Raw genomic sequence first — 24,783 nt, 5'->3', positions numbered from 1 at the left:
TATAAAAAGGAATGTTCAATTCTGTGTTGAACGCACTCATCACACAGTAGTTTCTCAGAATGATTCTGTCTAGTTTTTCGGTGAAGATATTCCTTTTCCCAGCATAGGCCTCAAAGCACTCCAAATATCCACTTCCAGATTCTACAAAAAGAGAGTTTCAAAACTGCTCTTTCAAAAGAAACATTCAACTCTGTGAGTTGAATGCACTCATCACACAGAAGTTTCTGAGAATGCTTCTGTCTAGTTATCAGGTGAAGATATTTCATATCCCAGCATACGCCTCAAAGCGCTCCAAATATCCACTTGCAGATTCTACAAACAGAGTGTTCAAAACTGCTCTTTCAAATGTAGCATTCAAGTCTGTGAGTTGAATGCACTCATTGCAAAGAATCTTTTGAGAATGCTTCTGTCCAGTTGTTATGTGAAGACATTTCCTTTTCCAGCGTATGCCTCGAAGCGCTCTGAATAAAGACTTTCAGATTCTTCAAAAGGAGTGTTTCAAAACTGTTCTATCAAAAGGAACGTTCAATTCCGTGAGTTGAATGCACTCATCACACAGAAGTTCATCAGAATGGTTCTGTCTAGTTTTTAGGTGAAGAGATTTCATTTCCCATCATAGACCTCAAAGCGCAACAAATATCCACTTGCAGATTCTATGAAAAGAGTGTTTCAAAGCTGCTCTTTCAAAAGGAAGCTTCAAGTCTGTGAGTTGAATGCACTCATCAGAAAGAAGTTTCTGAGAATGCTTCTGTCTAGTTCTTAGGTGAAGATATTTCCTTTTCCAGCTTAAGCCTGAAAGCGCTCCAAATAAACCCTTCCAAATTCTACAAAAGGAGTGTTGCAAATGGGTTCTATCAAATGGAAAGTTCAAGTCTGTGAGTTGAATGCACTTATCACACTGACGTTTCCTAGAGTGCTTTTGTCTAGTTTTTATGTGAAGACATTTCCTTTTCCAGCATAGGCCTCAAAGCGCTCCAAATATCCACTTGCAGATTCTACAGAAAGAGTGTTTCAAACCTGTTCTATCAAAAGGTAGGTTCAACACTGTGAGTAGAATGCACTCATCACAAAGAAGTTTCTGAGAATGCTTCTGTCTAGTTTTTATGTGAAGATATTTCCTTTTCCAACATAGGCCTCAAATCGCTCCAAATAAACACTTGCAGATACTACAAAAGGAGTGTTTCGAAACTGTTCTGTCAAAAGGAACGTTCAAGTCTGTGAGTTGAATGCACTCATCACACAGAAGTTTCCGAGAATGCCTCTGTCTAGTTTTTATGAGAGGATATTTCCTTTTCCAGCACAGGCCTCAAAACGCTCCAAATAACCACTTGCAGATTCTACAAGAAGAGTGTTTCAAAACTGTTCAACCAAAAGGAAGGTTCAACTCTGTGAGTTGAATGCACTCATCACACAGACGTTTCTGAGAATGCTTCTGTCTAGTTTTTATGTGAAGATATTTCCTTTTCCATCATTGGCCTCAAAGAGCTACAAATATCCACTTGCAGACCCTACAAAAAGAGAGTTTTGAAACTCTTCTATCAAAAAGAAAGTTCAACTCTGTGAGTAGAATGCAGTCATCACAAACAAGATTCTGAGAATGCTTCTGTGTAGTTTTTATGTGAACATATTTCCTTTTCCAGCATAGGCATCAAAGCGCTCCAAATAAACACTTGCAGATTCTACAAAAGGAGTGTTTCCAAACTGTTCTAGGAAAAGGAACGCTGAAGTCTGTGAGTTGAATGCACTCATCACACAGTAGTTTCTCACAATGATTCTCTCTAGTTTTTCGGTGAAGATATCCCTTTTCCCAGCATAGGCCTCAAAACACTCCAAATATCCACTTGCAGATTCTACAAAAAGAGAGTTTCAAAACTGCTCTTTCAAAAGAAACATTCAACTCTGTGAGTTGAATGCACTCATCACACAGAAGTTTCTGAGACTTCTTCTGTCTAGTTATCAGGTGAAGATATTTCATATCCCAGCATAAGACTCAAAGCGCTCCAAATATCCACTTGCAGAATCTACAAACAGAGTGTTCAAAACTGCTCTTTCAAATGTAGCATTCAAGTCTGTTTGTTGAATGCACTCATTGCAAAGAAGTTTTTGAGAATGCTTCTGTCCAGTTGTTATGTGAAGATATTTCCTTTTCCAACATAGGCCTCAAAGCGCTCCAAATAAACACTTGCAGATACTACAAAAGGAGTGTTTCGAAACTGTTCTGTCAAAAGGAACTTTCAAGTCTGTGAGTTGAATTCACTCATCACACAGAAGTTTCTGAGAATGCTTCTGTCTAGTTTTTATGAGAGGATATTTCCTTTTCCAGCACAGGCCTCAAAACGCTCCAAATAACCACTTGCAGATCCTACAAGAAGAGTGTTTCAAAACTGTTCAATCAAAAGGAAGGTTCAACTCTGTGAGTTGAATGCACTCATCACACAGACGTTTCTGAGAATGCTTCTGTCTAGTTTTTATGTGAAGATATTTCCTTTTCCAGCATTGGCCTCAAAGAGCTCCAAATATCCACTTGCAGACTCTACAAAAAGAGAGTTTTGAAACTCTTCTATCAAAAAGAAAGTTCAACTCTGTGAGTAGAATGCAGTCATCACAAACAAGATTCTGAGAATGCTTCTGTCTAGTTTTTATGTGAACATATTTCCTTTTCCAGCATAGGCATCAAAGCGCTCCAAATAAACACTTGCAGATTCTACAAAAGGAGTGTTTCCAAACTGTTCCAGGAAAAGGAACGCTCAAGTCTGTGAGTTGAATGCACTCATCACACAGAAGTTTCTCAGAATGATTCTGTCTAGTTTTTCGGTGAAGATATTCCTTTTCCCAGCATAGGCCTCAAAGCGCTCCAAATATCCACTTGCAGATTCTGCAAAAAGAGTGTTTCAAAACTGCTCTTTCAACAGAAACGTTCAACTCTGGGAGTTGAATGCACTCATCACACAGAAGTTTGTGAGAATGCTTCTGTCTAGTTATCAGGTGAAGATATTTCATATCCCAGCATAAGCCTCAAAGCGCTCCAAATATCCACTTGCAGATTCTACAAACAGAGTGTTCAAAACTGCTCTTTCAAATGTAGCATTCAAGTCTGTGAGTTGAATGCACTCATTGCAAAGAAGTTTTTGAGAATGCTTCTGTCCAGTTGTTATGTGAAGATATTTCCTTTTCCAGCGTATGCCTCGAAGCGCTCCGAATAAAGACTTGCAGATTCTTCAAAAGGAGTGTTTCAAAACTGTTCTATCAAAAGGAACGTTCAATTCCGTGAGTTGAGTGCACTCATAACACAGAAGTTCCTCAGAATGGTTCTGTCTAGTTTTTAGGTGAAGATATTTCATTTCCCAGCATAGACCTCAAGCGCAGCAAATATCCACTTGCAGATTCTATGAAAAGAGTGTTTCAAAGATGCTCTTTCAAAAGGAAGCTTCAAGTCGGTGAGTTGAATGCACTCATCAGAAAGAAGTTTCTGAGAATGCTTCTGTCTAGTTCTTAGGTGAAGATATTTCCTTTTCCAGCTTATGCCTGAAAGCGCTCCAAATAAACCTTGCAAATTCTACAAAAGGAGTGTTGCAAAAGGGTTCTATCAAAAGGAACGTTCAAGTCTGTGAGTTGAATGCACTTATCACACAGAAGTTTCCTAGAGTGCTTCTGTCTAGTTTTTATGTGAAGACACTTCCTGTTCCAGCATAGGCCACAAAGCGCTCCAAATATCCACTTGCAGATTCTACAAAAAGAGTGTTTCAAACCTGTTCTATCAAAAGGAAGGTTCAACTCTGTGAGTTGAATTCACTCATCACACAGAAGTTTCTGAGAATGCTTCTGTCTAGTTTTTATGTGAAGATATTTCCTTTTCCAACATAGGCCTCAAAGCGCTCCAAATAACCACTTGCAGATACTACAAAAGGAGTGTTTCGAAACTGTTCTGTCAAAAGGAAGGTTCAAGTCTGTGAGTTGAATGCACTCATCACACAGAAGTTTCTGAGAATGCTTCTGTCTAGTTATCAGGTGAAGATATTTCATATCCCAGCATAAGCCTCAAAGCGCTCCAAATATCCACTTGCAGATTCTACAAACAGAGTGTTCAAAACTGCTCTTTCAAATGTAGCATTCAAGTCTGTGAGTTGAATGCACTCATCGCAAAGAAGTTTCTGAGAATGCTTCTGTCCAGTTGTTATGTGAAGATATTTCCTTTTCCAGCGTATGCCTCGAAGTGCTCCGAATAAAGACTTGCAGATTCTTCAAAAGGAGTGTTTCCAAACTGTTCTATGAAAAGGAACGCTCAGGTCTGTGAGTTGAATGCACTCATCACACAGAAGTTTCTCAGAATGATTCTGTCTAGTTTTTCGGTGAAGACATTCCTTTTCCCAGCATAGGCCTCAAAGCGCTCCAAATATCCACTTGCAGATTCTACAAAAAGAGTGTTTCAAAACTGCTCTTTCAAAAGAAACGTTCAACTCTGTGAGTTGAATGCACTCATCACACAGAAGTTTCTGAGAATGCTTCTGTCTAGTTTTTAGGTGAAGATATTTCATATCCCAGCGTAAGCCTCAAAGTGCTCCAAATATCCACTTGCAGATTCTACAAACAGAGAGTCTAAAACTGCTCTTTGAAAGGTAACATTCAAGTCTGTGAGTTGAATGCACTCATCGCAAAGAAGTTTCTGAGAATGTTTCTGTCCAGTTTTTATGTGAAGATATTTCCTTTCCCAGCATATGTCTCGAATCGCTCCGAATAAATTCTTGCAGATTCTTCAAAAGGAGTGTTTCAAAACTGTTCTATCAAGAGGAACGTTCAATTCTGTGAGTTGAATGCACTCATCACACAGAAGTTCCTCAGAATGCTTCTGTCTAGTTTTTAGGTGAAGATATTTCATTTCCCATCATAGACCTCAAAGCGCAGCAAGTGTCCACTTGCAGATTCTATGAAAAGAGTGTTTCAAAGCTGCTCTTTCAAAAGCAAGGTTCAAGTCTGTGAGTTGAATGCACTCATCAGAAAGAAGTTTCTGAGAATGCTTCTGTCTAGTTCTTAGGTGAAGATATTTCCTTTTCCAGCTTATGCCTGAAAGCGCTCCAAATAAACACTTGCAAATTCTACAAAAGGAGTGTTGCAAAAGCGTTCTATCAAAAGGAACGTTCAAGACTGTGAGATGAAATGCACTTATCACACAGAATTCTCCTAGAGTGCTTCTGTCTAATTTTTATGTGAAGGCATTTCCTTTTCCAGCATAGGCCTCAAAGCGCTCCAAATATCCACTTGCAGATTCTACAAAAAGAGTGTTTCAAAACTGTTCTATCAAAAGGAAGGTTCAACATTGTGAGTAGAATGCACTCATCACAAAGAAGTTTCTGAGAATGCTTCTGTCTAGTTTTTATGTGAAGATATTTCCTTTTCCAACATAGGCCTCAAAGTGCTCCAAATAAACACTTGCAGATACTACAAAAGGAGTGTTTCGAAACTGTTCTCTCAAAAGGAACGTTCAAGTCTGTGAGTTGAATGCACTCATCACACAGAAGTTCCTGAGAATGCTTCTGTCTAGTTTTTATGTGAGGATGTTTCCTTTTCCAGCATAGGCCTCAAAACGCTCCAAATAACCACTTGCAGATTCTTCAAAAAGAGTGTTTCAAAACTGTTCAATCAAAAGGAAGGTTCAACTCTGTGAGTTGAATGCACTCATCACACAGACGTTTCTGAGAATGCTTCTGTCTAGTTTTTATGTGAAGATATTTCCTTTTCCAGCATTGGCCTCAAAGAGCTCCAAATATCCACTTGCAGACTCTACAAAAAGAGAGTTTTGAAACTCTTCTATCAAAAAGAAAGTTGAACTCTGTGAGTAGAATGCAGTCATCACAAACAAGATTCTGAGAATGCTTCTGTCTAGTTTTTATGTGAACATATTTCCTTTTCCAGCATAGGCCTCAAAGCGCTCCAAATAAACACTTGCAGATTCTACAAAAGGAGTGTTTCCAAACTGTTCTATGAAAAGGAACGCTCAAGTTGGTGAGTTGAATGCACTCATCACAGAGAAGTTTCTCAGAATGATTCTGTCTAGTTTTTCGGTGAAGATATTCCTTTTCCCAGCATAGGCCTCAAAGCGCTCTAAATATCCACTTGCAGATTCTGCAAAAAGAGTGTTTCACAACTGCTCTTTCAAAAGAAACGTTTGACTCTGTGAGTTGAAGGCACTCATTACACAGAATTTTCTGAGAATGCTTCTGTCTAGGTTTTAGTTGAAGATATTTCATATCCCAGCATAAACCTCAAAGCGCTCCAAATATCCACTTGCATATTCTACAAACAGAGTGTTTAAAACTGCTCTTTCAAAGGTAACATTCAAGTCTGTGAGTTGAATGCACTCATCGCAAAGAAGTTTCTGAGAACGCTTCTGTCCAGTTGTTATGTGAAGATATTTCCTTTTCCAGCGTATGCCTCGAAGTGCTCCGAATAAAGACTTGCAGATTCTTCAAAAGGAGTGTTTCCAAACTGTTCTATGAAAAGGAACGCTCAGGTCTGTGAGTTGAATGCACTCATCACACAGAAGTTTCTCAGAATGATTCTGTCTAGTTTTTCGGTGAAGACATTCCTTTTCCCAGCATAGGCCTCAAAGCGCTCCAAATATCCACTTACAGATTCTACAAAAAGAGTGTTTCAAAACTGCTCTTTCAAAAGAAACGTTCAACTCTGTGAGTTGAATGCACTCATCACACAGAAGTTTCTGAGAATGCTTCTGTCTAGTTTTTAGGTGAAGATATTTCATATCCCATCGTAAGCCTCAAAGCACTCCAAATATCCACTTGCATATTCTACACACAGAGTGTTTAAAACTGCTCTTTGAAAGGTAACATTCAAGTCTGTGAGTTGAATGCACTCATCGCAAAGAAGTTTCTGAGAATGTTTCTGTCCAGTTTTTATGTGAAGATATTTCCTTTCCCAGCGTATGTCTCGAAGCGCTCCGAATAAAGACTTTCAGATTCTTCAAAAGGAGTGTTTCAAAACTGTTCTATCAAGAGGAACGTTCAATTCTGTGAGTTGAATGCACTCATCACACAGAAGTTCCTCAGAATGCTTCTTTTTTTTTTTTTTTTTTTTTATCTTTTGGTATAAATAACACTTTATTTTATTTATTTATTTATTTATTTTTTTCTTTTTTTTTTCTTTTATTGTAATTATTATTATTATCATTATTATACTTTAGGTTTTATGGTACATGTGCCCAATGTGCAGGTAAGTTACATATGTATACATGTGCCATGCTGGTGCACTGCACCCACCAACTCGCCATCTAGCATTAGGTATATTTCCCAATGTTATCCCTCCCCCCTCCCCTCAACCCACAACAGTCCCTGAAGTGTGATGTTCCCCTTCCTGTGTCCATGTGTTCTCATTGTTCAATTCCCACCTGTGAGTGAGAATATGCGGTGTTTGGTTTTTTGTTCTTGCGATAGTTTACTGAGAATGATGATTTCCAATTTCATCCATGTCCCTACAAAGGACATGAACTCATCATTTTTTATGGCTGCATAGTATTCCATGGTGTAGATGTGCCACATTTTCTTAATCCAGTCTATCATTGTTGGACATTTGGGTTGGTTCCAAGTCTTTGCTATTGTGAATAATGCAGCAATAAACATACGTGTGCATGTGTCTTTATAGCAGCATGATTTATAGTCCTTTGGGTATATACCCAGTAATGGGATGGCTGGGTCGAATGGAATTTCTAGTTCTAGATCCCTGAGGAATCGCCACACTGACTTCCACAAGGGTTGAACTAGTTTACAGTCCCACCAACAGTGTAAAAGTGTTCCTATTTCTCCACATCCTCTCCAGCACCTGTTGTTTCCTGACTTTTTAATGATCGCCATTCTAACTGGTGTGAGATGGTATCTCATTGTGGTTTTGATTTGCATTTCTCTGATGGCCAGTGATGGTGAGCATTTTTTCATGTGTCTTTTGGCTGCATAAATGTCTTCTTTTGAGAAGTGTCTGTTCATGTCCTTCGCCCACTTTTTGATGGGGTTGTTTGTTTTTTTCTTGTAAATTTGTTGGAGTTCATTGTAGATTCTGGATATTAGCCCTTTGTCAGATGAGTAGGTTGCGAAAATTTTCTCCCATTTTGTAGGTTGCCTGTTCTCTCTGATGGTAGTTTCCTTTGCTGTGCAGAAGCTCTTTTGTTTAATTAGATCCCATTTGTCAATTTTGGCTTTTGTTGCCATTGCTTTTGGTGTTTTAGACATGAAGTCCTTGCCCATGCCTATGTCCTGAATGGTATTGCCTAGGTTTTCTTCTAGGGTTTTTATGGTTTTAGGTCTAACATTTAAGTCTTTAATCCATCTTGAATTGATTTTTGTATAAGGTGTAAGGAAGGGATCCAGTTTCAGCTTTCTACATATGGCTAGCCAGTTTTCCCAGCACCATTTATTAAATAGCGAATCCTTTCCCCATTTCTTGTTTTTCTCAGGTTTGTCAAAGATCAGATGGTTGTAGATATGTGGCATTATTTCTGACGGCTCTGTTCTGTTCCATTGATCTATATCTCTGTTTTGGTACCAGTACCATGCTGTTTTGGTTACTGTAGCCTTGTAGTATAGTTTGAAGTCAGGTAGCGTGATGCCTCCAGCTTTGTTCTTTTGGCTTAGGATTGACTTGGCGATGCGGGCTCTTTTTTGGTTCCATATGAACTTTAAAGTAGTTTTTTCCAATTCTGTGAAGAAAGTCATTGGTAGCTTGATGGGGATGGCATTGAATCTGTAAATTACCTTGGGAAGGATGGCCATTTTCATGATATTGATTCTTCCTACCCATGAGCATGGAATGTTCTTCCATTTGTTTGTATCCTCTTTTATTTCCTTGAGCAGTGGTTTGTAGTTCTCCTTGAAGAGGTCTTTCACATCCCTTGTAAGTTGGATTCCTAGGTATTTTATTCTCTTTGAAGCAATTGTGAATGGGAGTTCACTCATGATTTGGCTCTCTGTTTGTCTGTTATTGATGTATAAGAATGCTTGTGATTTTTGCACATTGATTTTGTATCCTGAGACTTTGCTGAAGTTGCTTATCAGCTTAAGGAGATTTTGGGCTGAGACAATGGGGTTTTCTAGATATACTATCATGTCATCTGCAAACAGGGACAATTTGACTTCCTCTTTTCCTAATTGAATACCCTTGATTTCCTTCTCCTGCCTAATTGCCCTGGCCAGAACTTCCAACACTATGTTGAATAGAAGTGGCGAGAGAGGGCATCCCTGTCTTGTGCCAGTTTTCAAAGGGAATGCTTTCAGTTTTTGCCCATTCAGTATGATATTGGCTGTGGGTTTGTCATAAATAGCTCTTATTATTTTGAGATATGTCCCATCAATTCCTAATTTATTGAGAGTTTTTAGCATGAAGGGTTGTTGAATTTTGTCAAAGGCCTTTTCTGCATCTATTGAGATAATCATGTGGTTTTTGTCTTTGGTTCTGTTTATATGCTGGATTACATTTATTGATTTGCGTATATTGAACCAGCCTTGCATCCCAGGGATGAAGCCCACTTGATCATGGTGGATAAGCTTTTTGATGTGCTGCTGGATTCTGTTTGCCAGTATTTTATTGAGGATTTTTGCATCAATGTTCATCAAGGATATTGGTCTAAAATTCTCTTTTTTTGTTGCGTCTCTGCCAGGCTTTGGTATCAGGATGATGCTGGCCTCATAAAATGAGTTAGGGAGGATTCCCTCTTTTTCTATTGATTGGAATAGTTTCAGAAGGAATGGTACCAGCTCCTCCTTGTACCTCTGGTAGAATTCGGCTGTGAACCCATCTGGTCCTGGACTTTTTTTGGTTGGTAAGCTATTGATTATTGCCATAATTTCAGCTCCTGTTATTGGTCTATTCAGAGATTGAACTTCTTCTTGGTTTAGTCTTGGGAGGGTGTATGTGTTGAGGAATTTATCCATTTCTTCTAGATTTTCTAGTTTATTTGCATAGAGGTGTTTGTAATATTCTCTGATGGTAGTTTGTATTTCTGTGGGATCGGTGGTGATATCCCCTTTATCATTTTTTATTGCATCTATTTGATTCTTCTCTCTTTTTTTCTTTATTAATCTTGCTAGCGGTCTATCAATTTTGTTGATCCTTTCAAAAAACCAGCTCCTGGATTCATTTATTTTTTGAAGGGTTTTTTGTGTCTCTATTTCCTTCAGTTCTGCTCTGACTTTAGTTATTTCTTGCCTTCTGCTAGCTTTTGAATGTGTTTGCTCTTGCTTTTCTAGTTCTTTTAATTGTGATGTTAGGGTGTCAGCCCTGGAAGATGAAATGAATGAAATGAAGCGAGAAGGGAAGTTTAGAGAAAAAAGAATAAAAAGAAACGAGCAAAGCCTCCAAGAAATGTGGGACTATGTGAAAAGACCAAATCTACGTCTGATTGGTGTACCTGAAAGTGATGGGGAGAATGGAAACAAGTTGGAAAACACTCTGCAGGATATTATCCAGGAGAACTTCCCCAATCTAGCAAGGCAGGCCAACATTCAGATTCAGGAAATACAGAGAACGCCACAAAGATACTCTTCAAGAAGAGCAACTCCAAGACACATAATTGTCAGATTCAGCAAAGTTGAAATGAAGGAAAAAATGTTAAGGGCAGCCAGAGAGAAAGGACGGGTTACCATCAACGGGAAGCCCATCAGACTAACAGCGGATCTCTCGGCAGAAACCCTACAAGCCAGAAGAGAGTGGGGGCCAATATTCAACATTCTTAAAGAAAAGAATTTTCAACCCAGAATTTCATATCCTGCCAAACTAAGCTTCATAAGTGAAGGAGAAATAAAATACTTTACAGACAAGCAAATGCTGAGAGATTTTGTCACCACCAGGCCTGCCCTAAAAGAGCTCTTGAAGGAAGCGCTAAACATGGAAAGGCACAACCGGTACCAGCCACTGCAAAATCATACCGAAATGTAAAGACCATTGAGACTAGGAAGAGACTGCATCAACTAACGAGCAAAACATCGAGCTAACATCATAATGACAGGATCAAATTCACACATAACAATATTAACTTTAAATGTAAATGGACTAAATGGTCCAATTAAAAGACACAGACTGGCAAATTGGATAAAGACTCAAGACCCATCAGTGTGCTGTATTCAGGAAACCCATCTCACGTGCAGAGACACACATAGGCTCAAAATAAAAGGATGGAGGAAGATCTACCAAGCAAATGGAAAACAAAAAAAGGCAGGGGTTGCAATCCTAGTCTCTGATAAAACAGACTTTAAACCAACAAAGATCAAAAGAGACAAAGAAGGCCATTACATAATGGTAAAGGGATTAATTCAACAAGAAGAGCTAACTATCCTAAATATATATGCACCCAACACAGGAGCACCCAGATTCATAAAGCAAGTCCTGAGTGACCTACAAAGAGACTTAGACTCCCACACATTAATAATGGGAGACTTTAACACCCCACTGTCAACATTAGACAGATCAACGAGACAGAAAGTCAACAAGGATACCCAGGAATTGAACTCAGCTCTGCACCAAGCAGACCTAATAGACATCTACAGAACTCTCCACCCCAAATCAACAGAATATACATTTTTTTCAGCACCACACCACACCTATTCCAAAATTGACCATATCCTTGGAAGTAAAGCTCTCCTCAATAAATGTAAAAGAACAGAAATTGTAACAAACTGTCTCTCAGATCACAGTGCAATCAAGCTAGAACTCAGGATTAAGAATGTCACTCAAAACCGCTCAACTACGTGGAAACTGAACAACCTGCTCCTGAATGACTACTGGGTACATAACGAAATGAAGGCAGAAATAAAGATGTTCTTTGAAACCAACGAGAACCAAGACACAACATACCAGAATCTCTGGGATGCATTCAAAGCAGTGTGTTGAGGGAAATTTATAGCACTAAATGCCCACAAGAGAAAGCAGAATGCTTCTGTCTAGTTTTTAGGTGAAGATATTTCATTTCCCAGCATAGACCTCAAAGCGCAGCAAGTGTCCACTTGCAGATTCTATGAAAAGAGTGTTTCAAAGCTGCTCTTTCAAAAGCAAGGTTCAAGTCTGTGAGTTGAATGCACTCATCAGAAAGAAGTTTCTGAGAATGCTTCTGTCTAGTTCTTAGGTGAAGATATTTCCTTTTCCAGCTTATGCCTGAAAGCGCTCCAAATAAACACTTGCAAATTCTACAAAAGGAGTGTTGCAAAAGCGTTCTATCAAAAGGAACGTTCAAGACTGTGAGATGAAATGCACTTATCACACAGAATTCTCCTAGAGTGCTTCTGTCTAATTTTTATGTGAAGGCATTTCCTTTTCCAGCATAGGCCTCAAAGCGCTCCAAATATCCACTTGCAGATTCTAAAAAAGAGTGTTTCAAAACTGTTCTATCAAAAGGAAGGTTCAACATTGTGAGTAGAATGCACTCATCACAAAGAAGTTTCTGAGAATGCTTCTGTCTAGCTTTTATGTGAAGATATTTCCTTTTCCAACATAGGCCTCAAAGTGCTCCAAATAAACACTTGCAGATACTACAAAAGGAGTGTTTCGAAACTGTTCTCTCAAAAGGAACGTTCAAGTCTGTGAGTTGAATGCACTCATCACACAGAAGTTTCTGAGAATGCTTCTGTCTAGTTTTTATGTGAGGATGTTTCCTTTTCCAGCATAGGCCTCAAAACGCTCCAAATAACCACTTGCAGATTCTTCAAAAAGAGTGTTTCAAAACTGTTCAATCAAAAGGAAGGTTCAACTCTGTGAGTTGAATGCACTCATCACACAGACGTTTCTGAGAATGCTTCTGTCTAGTTTTTATGTGAAGATATTTCCTTTTCCAGCATTGGCCTCAAAGAGCTCCAAATATCCACTTGCAGACTCTACAAAAAGAGAGTTTTGAAACTCTTCTATCAAAAAGAAAGTTGAACTCTGTGAGTAGAATGCAGTCATCACAAACAAGATTCTGAGAATGCTTCTGTCTAGTTTTTATGTGAACATATTTCCTTTTCCAGCATAGGCCTCAAAGCGCTCCAAATAAACACTTGCAGATTCTACAAAAGGAGTGTTTCCAAACTGTTCTATGAAAAGGAACGCTCAAGTTGGTGAGTTGAATGCACTCATCACAGAGAAGTTTCTCAGAATGATTCTGTCTAGTTTTTCGGTGAAGATATTCCTTTTCCCAGCATAGGCCTCAAAGCGCTCCAAACATCCAATTGCAGATTCTACAAAAAGAGTGTTTCAAAACTGCTCTTTCAAAAGAAACATTCAACTCTGTGAGTTGAATGCACTCATCACACAGAAGTTTCTGAGAATGCTTCTGTCTAGTTTTTAGGTGAAGATATTTCATATCCCAGCATAAGCCTCAAAGCGCTCCAAATATCCACTTGCAGATTCTACAAACAGAGTGTTTAAAACTGCTCTTTCAAAGGTAACATTCAAGTCTGTGAGTTGAATGCACTCATCGCAAAGAAGTTTCTGAGAATGCTTCTGTCCAGTTGTTATGTGAAGATATTTCCTTTTCCAGCATATGCCTCGAAGTGCTCCGAATAAAGACTTGCAGATTCTTCAAAAGGAGTGTTTCCAAACTGTTCTATGAAAAGGAACGCTCAGGTCTGTGAGTTGAATGCACTCATCACACAGATGTTTCTCAGAATGATTCTGTCTAGTTTTTCGGTGAAGACATTCCTTTTCCCAGCATAGGCCTCAAAGCGCTCCAAATATCCACTTGCAGATTCTACAAAAAGAGTGTTTCAAAACTGCTCTTTCAAAAGAAACGTTCAACTCTGTGAGTTGAATGCACTCATCACACAGAAGTTTCTGAGAATGCTTCTGTCTAGTTTTTAGGTGAAGATATTTCATATCCCAGCGTAAGCCTCAAAGCACTCCAAATATCCACTTGCAGATTCTACAAACAGAGTGTTTAAAACTGCTCTTTGAAAGGTAACATTCAAGTCTGTGAGTTGAATGCACTCATTGCAAAGAAGTTTCTGAGAATGTTTCTGTCCAGTTTTTATGTGAAGATATTTCCTTTCCCAGCGTATGTCTCGAAGCGCTCCGAATAAAGACTTTCAGATTCTTCAAAAGGAGTGTTTCAAAACTGTTCTATCAAGAGGAACGTTCAATTCTGTGAGTTGAATGCACTCATCACACAGAAGTTCCTCAGAATGCTTCTTTTTTTTTTTTTTTTTTTTTTTTTATCTTTTGGTATAAATAACACTTTATTTTATTTATTTATTTATTTATTTTTTCTTTTTTTTTTCTTTTATTGTAATCATTATTATTATTATTATTATACTTTAGGTTTTATGGTACATGTGCCCAATGTGCAGGTAAGTTACATATGTATACATGTGCCATGCTGGTGCACTGCACCCACCAACTCGTCATCTAGCATTAGGTATATTTCCCAATGTTATCCCTCCCCCCTCCCCTCAACCCACAACAGTCCCTGAAGTGTGATGTTCCCCTTCCTGTGTCCATGTGTTCTCATTGTTCAATTCCCACCTATGAGTGAGAATATGCGGTGTTTGGTTTTTTGTTCTTGCGATAGTTTACTGAGAATGATGATTTCCAATTTCATCCATGTCCCTACAAAGGACATGAACTCATCATTTTTTATGGCTGCATAGTATTCCATGGTGTAGATGTGCCACATTTTCTTAATCCAGTCTATCATTGTTGGACATTTGGGTTGGTTCCAAGTCTTTGCTATTGTGAATAATGCGGCAATAAACATACGTGTGCATGTGTCTTTATAGCAGCATGATTTATAGTCCTTTGGGTATATACCCAGTAATGGGATGGCTGGGTCGAATGGAATTTCTAGTTCTAGATCCCTGAGGAATCGCCACACTGACTTCCACAAGGGTTGAACTAGTTTACAGTCCCACCAACAGTGTAAAAGTGTTCCTATTTCTCCACATCCTCTCCAGCACCTGTTGTTTCCTGACTTTTTAATGATCGCCATTCTAACTGGTGTGAGATGGTATCTCATTGTGGTTTTGATTTGCATTTCTCTGATGGCCAGTGATGGTGAGCATTTTTTCATGTGTCTTTTGGCTGCATAAATGTCTTCTTTTGAGAAGTGTCTGTTCATGTCCTTCGCCCACTTTTTGATGGGGTTGTTTGTTTTTTTCTTGTAAATTTGTTGGAGTTCATTGTAGATTCTGGATATTAGCCCTTTGTCAGATGAGTAGGTTGCGAAAATTTTCTCCCATTTTGTAGGTTGCCTGTTCTCTCTGATGGTAGTTTCCTTTGCTGTGCAGAAGCTCTTTTGTTTAATTAGATCCCATTTGTCAATTTTGGCTTTTGTTGCCATTGCTTTTGGTGTTTTAGACATGAAGTCCTTGCCCATGCCTATGTCCTGAATGGTATTGCCTAGGTTTTCTTCTAGGGTTTTTATGGTTTTAGGTCTAACATTTAAGTCTTTAATCCATCTTGAATTGATTTTTGTATAAGGTGTAAGGAAGGGATCCAGTTTCAGCTTTCTACATATGGCTAGCCAGTTTTCCCAGCACCATTTATTAAATAGGGAATCCTTTCCCCATTTCTTGTTTTTCTCAGGTTTGTCAAAGATCAGATGGTTGTAGATATGTGGCATTATTTCTGACGGCTCTGTTCTGTTCCATTGATCTATATCTCTGTTTTGGTACCAGTACCATGCTGTTTTGGTTACTGTAGCCTTGTAGTATAGTTTGAAGTCAGGTAGCGTGATGCCTCCAGCTTTGTTCTTTTGGCTTAGGATTGACTTGGCGATGCGGGCTCTTTTTTGGTTCCATATGAACTTTAAAGTAGTTTTTTCCAATTCTGTGAAGAAAGTCATTGGTAGCTTGATGGGGATGGCATTGAATCTGTAAATTACCTTGGGAAGGATGGCCATTTTCATGATATTGATTCTTCCTACCCATGAGCATGGAATGTTCTTCCATTTGTTTGTATCCTCTTTTATTTCCTTGAGCAGTGGTTTGTAGTTCTCCTTGAAGAGGTCTTTCACATCCCTTGTAAGTTGGATTCCTAGGTATTTTATTCTCTTTGAAGCAATTGTGAATGGGAGTTCACTCATGATTTGGCTCTCTGTTTGTCTGTTATTGATGTATAAGAATGCTTGTGATTTTTGCACATTGATTTTGTATCCTGAGACTTTGCTGAAGTTGCTTATCAGCTTAAGGAGATTTTGGGCTGAGACAATGGGGTTTTCTAGATATACTATCATGTCATCTGCAAACAGGGACAATTTGACTTCCTCTTTTCCTAATTGAATACCCTTGATTTCCTTCTCCTGCCTAATTGCCCTGGCCAGAACTTCCAACACTATGTTGAATAGAAGTGGCGAGAGAGGGCATCCCTGTCTTGTGCCAGTTTTCAAAGGGAATGCTTTCAGTTTTTGCCCATTCAGTATGATATTGGCTGTGGGTTTGTCATAAATAGCTCTTATTATTTTGAGATATGTCCCATCAATTCCTAATTTATTGAGAGTTTTTAGCATGAAGGGTTGTTGAATTTTGTCAAAGGCCTTTTCTGCATCTATTGAGATAATCATGTGGTTTTTGTCTTTGGTTCTGTTTATATGCTGGATTACATTTATTGATTTGCGTATATTGAACCAGCCTTGCATCCCAGGGATGAAGCCCACTTGATCATGGTGGATAAGCTTTTTGATGTGCTGCTGGATTCTGTTTGCCAGTATTTTATTGAGGATTTTTGCATCAATGTTCATCAAGGATATTGGTCTAAAATTCTCTTTTTTTGTTGTGTCTCTGCCAGGCTTTGGTATCAGGATGATGCTGGCCTCATAAAATGAGTTAGGGAGGATTCCCTCTTTTTCTATTGATTGGAATAGTTTCAGAAGGAATGGTACCAGCTCCTCCTTGTACCTCTGGTAGAATTCGGCTGTGAACCCATCTGGTCCTGGACTTTTTTTGGTTGGTAAGCTATTGATTATTGCCATAATTTCAGCTCCTGTTATTGGTCTATTCAGAGATTGAACTTCTTCTTGGTTTAGTCTTGGGAGGGTGTATGTGTTGAGGAATTTATCCATTTCTTCTAGATTTTCTAGTTTATTTGCATAGAGGTGTTTGTAATATTCTCTGATGGTAGTTTGTATTTCTGTGGGATCGGTGGTGATATCCCCTTTATCATTTTTTATTGCATCTATTTGATTCTTCTCTCTTTTTTTCTTTATTAATCTTGCTAGCGGTCTATCAATTTTGTTGATCCTTTCAAAAAACCAGCTCCTGGATTCATTTATTTTTTGAAGGGTTTTTTGTGTCTCTATTTCCTTCAGTTCTGCTCTGACTTTAGTTATTTCTTGCCTTCTGCTAGCTTTTGAATGTGTTTGCTCTTGCTTTTCTAGTTCTTTTAATTGTGATGTTAGGGTGTCAGCCCTGGAAGATGAAATGAATGAAATGAAGTGAGAAGGGAAGTTTAGAGAAAAAAGAATAAAAAGAAACGAGCAAAGCCTCCAAGAAATGTGGGACTATGTGAAAAGACCAAATCTACGTCTGATTGGTGTACCTGAAAGTGATGGGGAGAATGGAAACAAGTTGGAAAACACTCTGCAGGATATTATCCAGGAGAACTTCCCCAATCTAGCAAGGCAGGCCAACATTCAGATTCAGGAAATACAGAGAACGCCACAAAGATACTCTTCAAGAAGAGCAACTCCAAGACACATAATTGTCAGGTTCACCAAAGTTGAAATGAAGGAAAAAATGTTAAGGGCAGCCAGAGAGAAAGGACGGGTTACCATCAACGGGAAGCCCATCAGACTAACAGCGGATCTCTCGGCAGAAACCCTACAAGCCAGAAGAGAGTGGGGGCCAATATTCAACATTCTTAAAGAAAAGAATTTTCAACCCAGAATTTCATATCCTGCCAAACTAAGCTTCATAAGTGAAGGAGAAATAAAATACTTTACAGACAAGCAAATGCTGAGAGATTTTGTCACCACCAGGCCTGCCCTAAAAGAGCTCTTGAAGGAAGCGCTAAACATGGAAAGGCACAACCGGTACCAGCCACTGCAAAATCATACCGAAATGTAAAGACCATTGAGACTAGGAAGAGACTGCATCAACTAACGAGCAAAACATCGAGCTAACATCATAATGACAGGATCAAATTCACACATAACAATATTAACTTTAAATGTAAATGGACTAAATGGTCCAATTAAAAGACACAGACTGGCAAATTGGATAAAGACTCAAGACCCATCAGTGTGCTGTATTCAGGAAACCCATCTCACGTGCAGAGACACACATAGGCTCAAAATAAAAGGATGGAGGAAGATCTACCAAGCAAATGGAAAACAAAAAAAGGCAGGGGTTGCAATCCTAGTCTCTGATAAAACAGACTTTAAACCAACAAAGATCAAAAGAGACAAAGAAGGCCATTACATAATGGTAAAGGGATTAATTCAACAAGAAGAGCTAACTATCCTAAATATATATGCACCCAACACAGGAGCACCCAGATTCATAAAGCAAGTCCTGAGTGACCTACAAAGAGACTTAGACTCCCACACATTAATAATGGGAGACTTTAACACCCCACTGTCAACATTAGACAGATCAACGAGACAGAAAGTCAACAAGGATACCCAGGAATTGAACTCAGCTCTGCACCAAGCAGACCTAATAGACATCTACAGAACTCTCCACCCCAAATCAACAGAATATACATTTTTTTCAGCACCACACCACACCTATTCCAAAATTGACCATATCCTTGGAAGTAAAGCTCTCCTCAATAAATGTAAAAGAACAGAAATTGTAACAAACTGTCTCTCAGATCACAGTGCAATCAAGCTAGAACTCAGGATTAAGAATGTCACTCAAAACCGCTCAACTACGTGGAAACTGAACAACCTGCTCCTGAATGACTACTGGGTACATAACGAAATGAAGGCAGAAATAAAGATGTTCTTTGAAACCAACGAGAACAAAGACACAACATACCAGAATCTCTGGGATGCATTCAAAGCAGTGTGTTGAGGGAAATTTATAGCACTAAATGCCCACAAGAGAAAGCAGAATGCTTCTGTCTAGTTTTTAGGTGAAGATATTTCATTTCCCAGCATAGACCTCAAAGCGCAGCAAGTGTCCACTTGCAGATTCTATGAAAAGAGTGTTTCAAAGCTGCTCTTTCAAAAGCAAGGTTCAAGTCTGTGAGTTGAATGCACTCATCAGAAAGAAGTTTCTGAGAATGCTTCTGTCTAGTTCTTAGGTGAAGATATTTCCTTTTCCAGCTTATGCCTGAAAGCGCTCCAAATAAACACTTGCAAATTCTACAAAAGGAGTGTTGCAAAAGCGTTCTATCAAAAGGAACGTTCAAGACTGTGAGATGAAATGCACTTATCACACAGAATTCTCCTAGAGTGCTTCTGTCTAATTTTTATGTGAAGGCATTTCCTTTTCCAGCATAGGCCACAAAGCGCTCCAAATATCCACTTGCAGATTCTACAAAAAGAGTGTTTCAAAACTGTTCTATCAAAAGGAAGGTTCAACATTGTGAGTAGAATGCACTCATCACAAAGAAGTTTCTGAGAATGCTTCTGTCTAGTTTTTATGTGAAGATATTTCCTTTTCCAACATAGGCCTCAAAGTGCTCCAAATAAACACTTGCAGATACTACAAAAGGAGTGTTTCGAAACTGTTCTCTCAAAAGGAACGTTCAAGTCTGTGAGTTGAATGCACTCATCACACAGAAGTTTCTGAGAATGCTTCTGTCTAGTTTTTATGTGAGGATGTTTCCTTTTCCAGCATAGGCCTCAAAACGCTCCAAATAACCACTTGCAGATTCTTCAAAAAGAGTGTTTCAAAACTGTTCAATCAAAAGGAAGGTTCAACTCTGTGAGTTGAATGCACTCATCACACAGACGTTTCTGAGAATGCTTCTGTCTAGTTTTTATGTGAAGATATTTCCTTTTCCAGCATTGGCCTCAAAGAGCTCCAAATATCCACTTGCAGACTCTACAAAAAGAGAGTTTTGAAACTCTTCTATCAAAAAGAAAGTTGAACTCTGTGAGTAGAATGCAGTCATCACAAACAAGATTCTGAGAATGCTTCTGTCTAGTTTTTATGTGAACATATTTCCTTTTCCAGCATAGGCCTCAAAGCGCTCCAAATAAACACTTGCAGATTCTACAAAAGGAGTGTTTCCAAACTGTTCTATGAAAAGGAACGCTCAAGTTGGTGAGTTGAATGCACTCATCACAGAGAAGTTTCTCAGAATGATTCTGTCTAGTTTTTCGGTGAAGATATTCCTTTTCCCAGCATAGGCCTCAAAGCGCTCTAAATATCCACTTGCAGATTCTGCAAAAAGAGTGTTTCACAACTGCTCTTTCAAAAGAAACGTTTGACTCTGTGAGTTGAAGGCACTCATTACACAGAATTTTCTGAGAATGCTTCTGTCTAGGTTTTAGTTGAAGATATTTCATATCCCAGCATAAACCTCAAAGCGCTCCAAATATCCACTTGCATATTCTACAAACAGAGTGTTTAAAACTGCTCTTTCAAAGGTAACATTCAAGTCTGTGAGTTGAATGCACTCATCGCAAAGAAGTTTCTGAGAATGCTTCTGTCCAGTTGTTATGTGAAGATATTTCCTTTTCCAGCGTATGCCTCGAAGTGCTCCGAATAAAGACTTGCAGATTCTTCAAAAGGAGTGTTTCCAAACTGTTCTATGAAAAGGAATGCTCAGGTCTGTGAGTTGAATGCACTCATCACACAGAAGTTTCTCAGAATGATTCTGTCTAGTTTTTCGGTGAAGACATTCCTTTTCCCAGCATAGGCCTCAAAGCGCTCCAAATATCCACTTACAGATTCTACAAAAAGAGTGTTTCAAAACTGCTCTTTCAAAAGAAACGTTCAACTCTGTGAGTTGAATGCACTCATCACACAGAAGTTTCTGAGAATGCTTCTGTCTAGTTTTTAGGTGAAGATATTTCATATCCCATCGTAAGCCTCAAAGCACTCCAAATATCCACTTGCATATTCTACACACAGAGTGTTTAAAACTGCTCTTTGAAAGGTAACATTCAAGTCTGTGAGTTGAATGCACTCATCGCAAAGAAGTTTCTGAGAATGTTTCTGTCCAGTTTTTATGTGAAGATATTTCCTTTCCCAGCGTATGTCTCGAAGCGCTCCGAATAAAGACTTTCAGATTCTTCAAAAGGAGTGTTTCAAAACTGTTCTATCAAGAGGAACGTTCAATTCTGTGAGTTGAATGCACTCATCACACAGAAGTTCCTCAGAATGCTTCTTTTTTTTTTTTTTTTTTTTTTATCTTTTGGTATAAATAACACTTTATTTTATTTATTTATTTATTTATTTTTTTCTTTTTTTTTTCTTTTATTGTAATTATTATTATTATCATTATTATACTTTAGGTTTTATGGTACATGTGCCCAATGTGCAGGTAAGTTACATATGTATACATGTGCCATGCTGGTGCACTGCACCCACCAACTCGCCATCTAGCATTAGGTATATTTCCCAATGTTATCCCTCCCCCCTCCCCTCAACCCACAACAGTCCCTGAAGTGTGATGTTCCCCTTCCTGTGTCCATGTGTTCTCATTGTTCAATTCCCACCTGTGAGTGAGAATATGCGGTGTTTGGTTTTTTGTTCTTGCGATAGTTTACTGAGAATGATGATTTCCAATTTCATCCATGTCCCTACAAAGGACATGAACTCATCATTTTTTATGGCTGCATAGTATTCCATGGTGTAGATGTGCCACATTTTCTTAATCCAGTCTATCATTGTTGGACATTTGGGTTGGTTCCAAGTCTTTGCTATTGTGAATAATGCGGCAATAAACATACGTGTGCATGTGTCTTTATAGCAGCATGATTTATAGTCCTTTGGGTATATACCCAGTAATGGGATGGCTGGGTCGAATGGAATTTCTAGTTCTAGATCCCTGAGGAATCGCCACACTGACTTCCACAAGGGTTGAACTAGTTTACAGTCCCACCAACAGTGTAAAAGTGTTCCTATTTCTCCACATCCTCTCCAGCACCTGTTGTTTCCTGACTTTTTAATGATCGCCATTCTAACTGGTGTGAGATGGTATCTCATTGTGGTTTTGATTTGCATTTCTCTGATGGCCAGTGATGGTGAGCATTTTTTCATGTGTCTTTTGGCTGCATAAATGTCTTCTTTTGAGAAGTGTCTGTTCATGTCCTTCGCCCACTTTTTGATGGGGTTGTTTGTTTTTTTCTTGTAAATTTGTTGGAGTTCATTGTAGATTCTGGATATTAGCCCTTTGTCAGATGAGTAGGTTGCGAAAATTTTCTCCCATTTTGTAGGTTGCCTGTTCTCTCTGATGGTAGTTTCCTTTGCTGTGCAGAAGCTCTTTTGTTTAATTAGATCCCATTTGTCAATTTTGGCTTTTGTTGCCATTGCTTTTGGTGTTTTAGACATGAAGTCCTTGCCCATGCCTATGTCCTGAATGGTATTGCCTAGGTTTTCTTCTAGGGTTTTTATGGTTTTAGGTCTAACATTTAAGTCTTTAATCCATCTTGAATTGATTTTTGTATAAGGTGTAAGGAAGGGATCCAGTTTCAGCTTTCTACATATGGCTAGCCAGTTTTCCCAGCACCATTTATTAATTAGGGAATCCTTTCCCCATTTCTTGTTTTTCTCAGGTTTGTCAAAGATCAGATGGTTGTAGATATGTGGCATTATTTCTGACGGCTCTGTTCTGTTCCATTGATCTATATCTCTGTTTTGGTACCAGTACCATGCTGTTTTGGTTACTGTAGCCTTGTAGTATAGTTTGAAGTCAGGTAGCGTGATGCCTCCAGCTTTGTTCTTTTGGCTTAGGATTGACTTGGCGATGCGGGCTCTTTTTTGGTTCCATATGAACTTTAAAGTAGTTTTTTCCAATTCTGTGAAGAAAGTCATTGGTAGCTTGATGGGGATGGCATTGAATCTGTAAATTACCTTGGGAAGGATGGCCATTTTCATGATATTGATTCTTCCTACCCATGAGCATGGAATGTTCTTCCATTTGTTTGTATCCTCTTTTATTTCCTTGAGCAGTGGTTTGTAGTTCTCCTTGAAGAGGTCTTTCACATCCCTTGTAAGTTGGATTCCTAGGTATTTTATTCTCTTTGAAGCAATTGTGAATGGGAGTTCACTCATGATTTGGCTCTCTGTTTGTCTGTTATTGATGTATAAGAATGCTTGTGATTTTTGCACATTGATTTTGTATCCTGAGACTTTGCTGAAGTTGCTTATCAGCTTAAGGAGATTTTGGGCTGAGACAATGGGGTTTTCTAGATATACTATCATGTCATCTGCAAACAGGGACAATTTGACTTCCTCTTTTCCTAATTGAATACCCTTGATTTCCTTCTCCTGCCTAATTGCCCTGGCCAGAACTTCCAACACTATGTTGAATAGAAGTGGCGAGAGAGGGCATCCCTGTCTTGTGCCAGTTTTCAAAGGGAATGCTTTCAGTTCTTGCCCATTCAGTATGATATTGGCTGTGGGTTTGTCATAAATAGCTCTTATTATTTTGAGATATGTCCCATCAATTCCTAATTTATTGAGAGTTTTTAGCATGAAGGGTTGTTGAATTTTGTCAAAGGCCTTTTCTGCATCTATTGAGATAATCATGTGGTTTTTGTCTTTGGTTCTGTTTATATGCTGGATTACATTTATTGATTTGCGTATATTGAACCAGCCTTGCATCCCAGGGATGAAGCCCACTTGATCATGGTGGATAAGCTTTTTGATGTGCTGCTGGATTCTGTTTGCCAGTATTTTATTGAGGATTTTTGCATCAATGTTCATCAAGGATATTGGTCTAAAATTCTCTTTTTTTGTTGCGTCTCTGCCAGGCTTTGGTATCAGGATGATGCTGGCCTCATAAAATGAGTTAGGGAGGATTCCCTCTTTTTCTATTGATTGGAATAGTTTCAGAAGGAATGGTACCAGCTCCTCCTTGTACCTCTGGTAGAATTCGGCTGTGAACCCATCTGGTCCTGGACTTTTTTTGGTTGGTAAGCTATTGATTATTGCCATAATTTCAGCTCCTGTTATTGGTCTATTCAGAGATTGAACTTCTTCTTGGTTTAGTCTTGGGAGGGTGTATGTGTTGAGGAATTTATCCATTTCTTCTAGATTTTCTAGTTTATTTGCATAGAGGTGTTTGTAATATTCTCTGATGGTAGTTTGTATTTCTGTGGGATCGGTGGTGATATCCCCTTTATCATTTTTTATTGCATCTATTTGATTCTTCTCTCTTTTTTTCTTTATTAATCTTGCTAGCGGTCTATCAATTTTGTTGATCCTTTCAAAAAACCAGCTCCTGGATTCATTTATTTTTTGAAGGGTTTTTTGTGTCTCTATTTCCTTCAGTTCTGCTCTGACTTTAGTTATTTCTTGCCTTCTGCTAGCTTTTGAATGTGTTTGCTCTTGCTTTTCTAGTTCTTTTAATTGTGATGTTAGGGTGTCAGCCCTGGAAGATGAAATGAATGAAATGAAGCGAGAAGGGAAGTTTAGAGAAAAAAGAATAAAAAGAAACGAGCAAAGCCTCCAAGAAATGTGGGACTATGTGAAAAGACCAAATCTACGTCTGATTGGTGTACCTGAAAGTGATGGGGAGAATGGAAACAAGTTGGAAAACACTCTGCAGGATATTATCCAGGAGAACTTCCCCAATCTAGCAAGGCAGGCCAACATTCAGATTCAGGAAATACAGAGAACGCCACAAAGATACTCTTCAAGAAGAGCAACTCCAAGACACATAATTGTCAGGTTCACCAAAGTTGAAATGAAGGAAAAAATG

The sequence above is a fragment of the Pongo abelii genome, chromosome 22 (assembly GCF_028885655.2).
Source record: "Pongo abelii isolate AG06213 chromosome 22, NHGRI_mPonAbe1-v2.0_pri, whole genome shotgun sequence".
In the NCBI taxonomy this organism is placed as follows: Eukaryota; Metazoa; Chordata; class Mammalia; order Primates; family Hominidae; genus Pongo; species Pongo abelii.
This window is presented reverse-complemented; position numbering follows the sequence as displayed.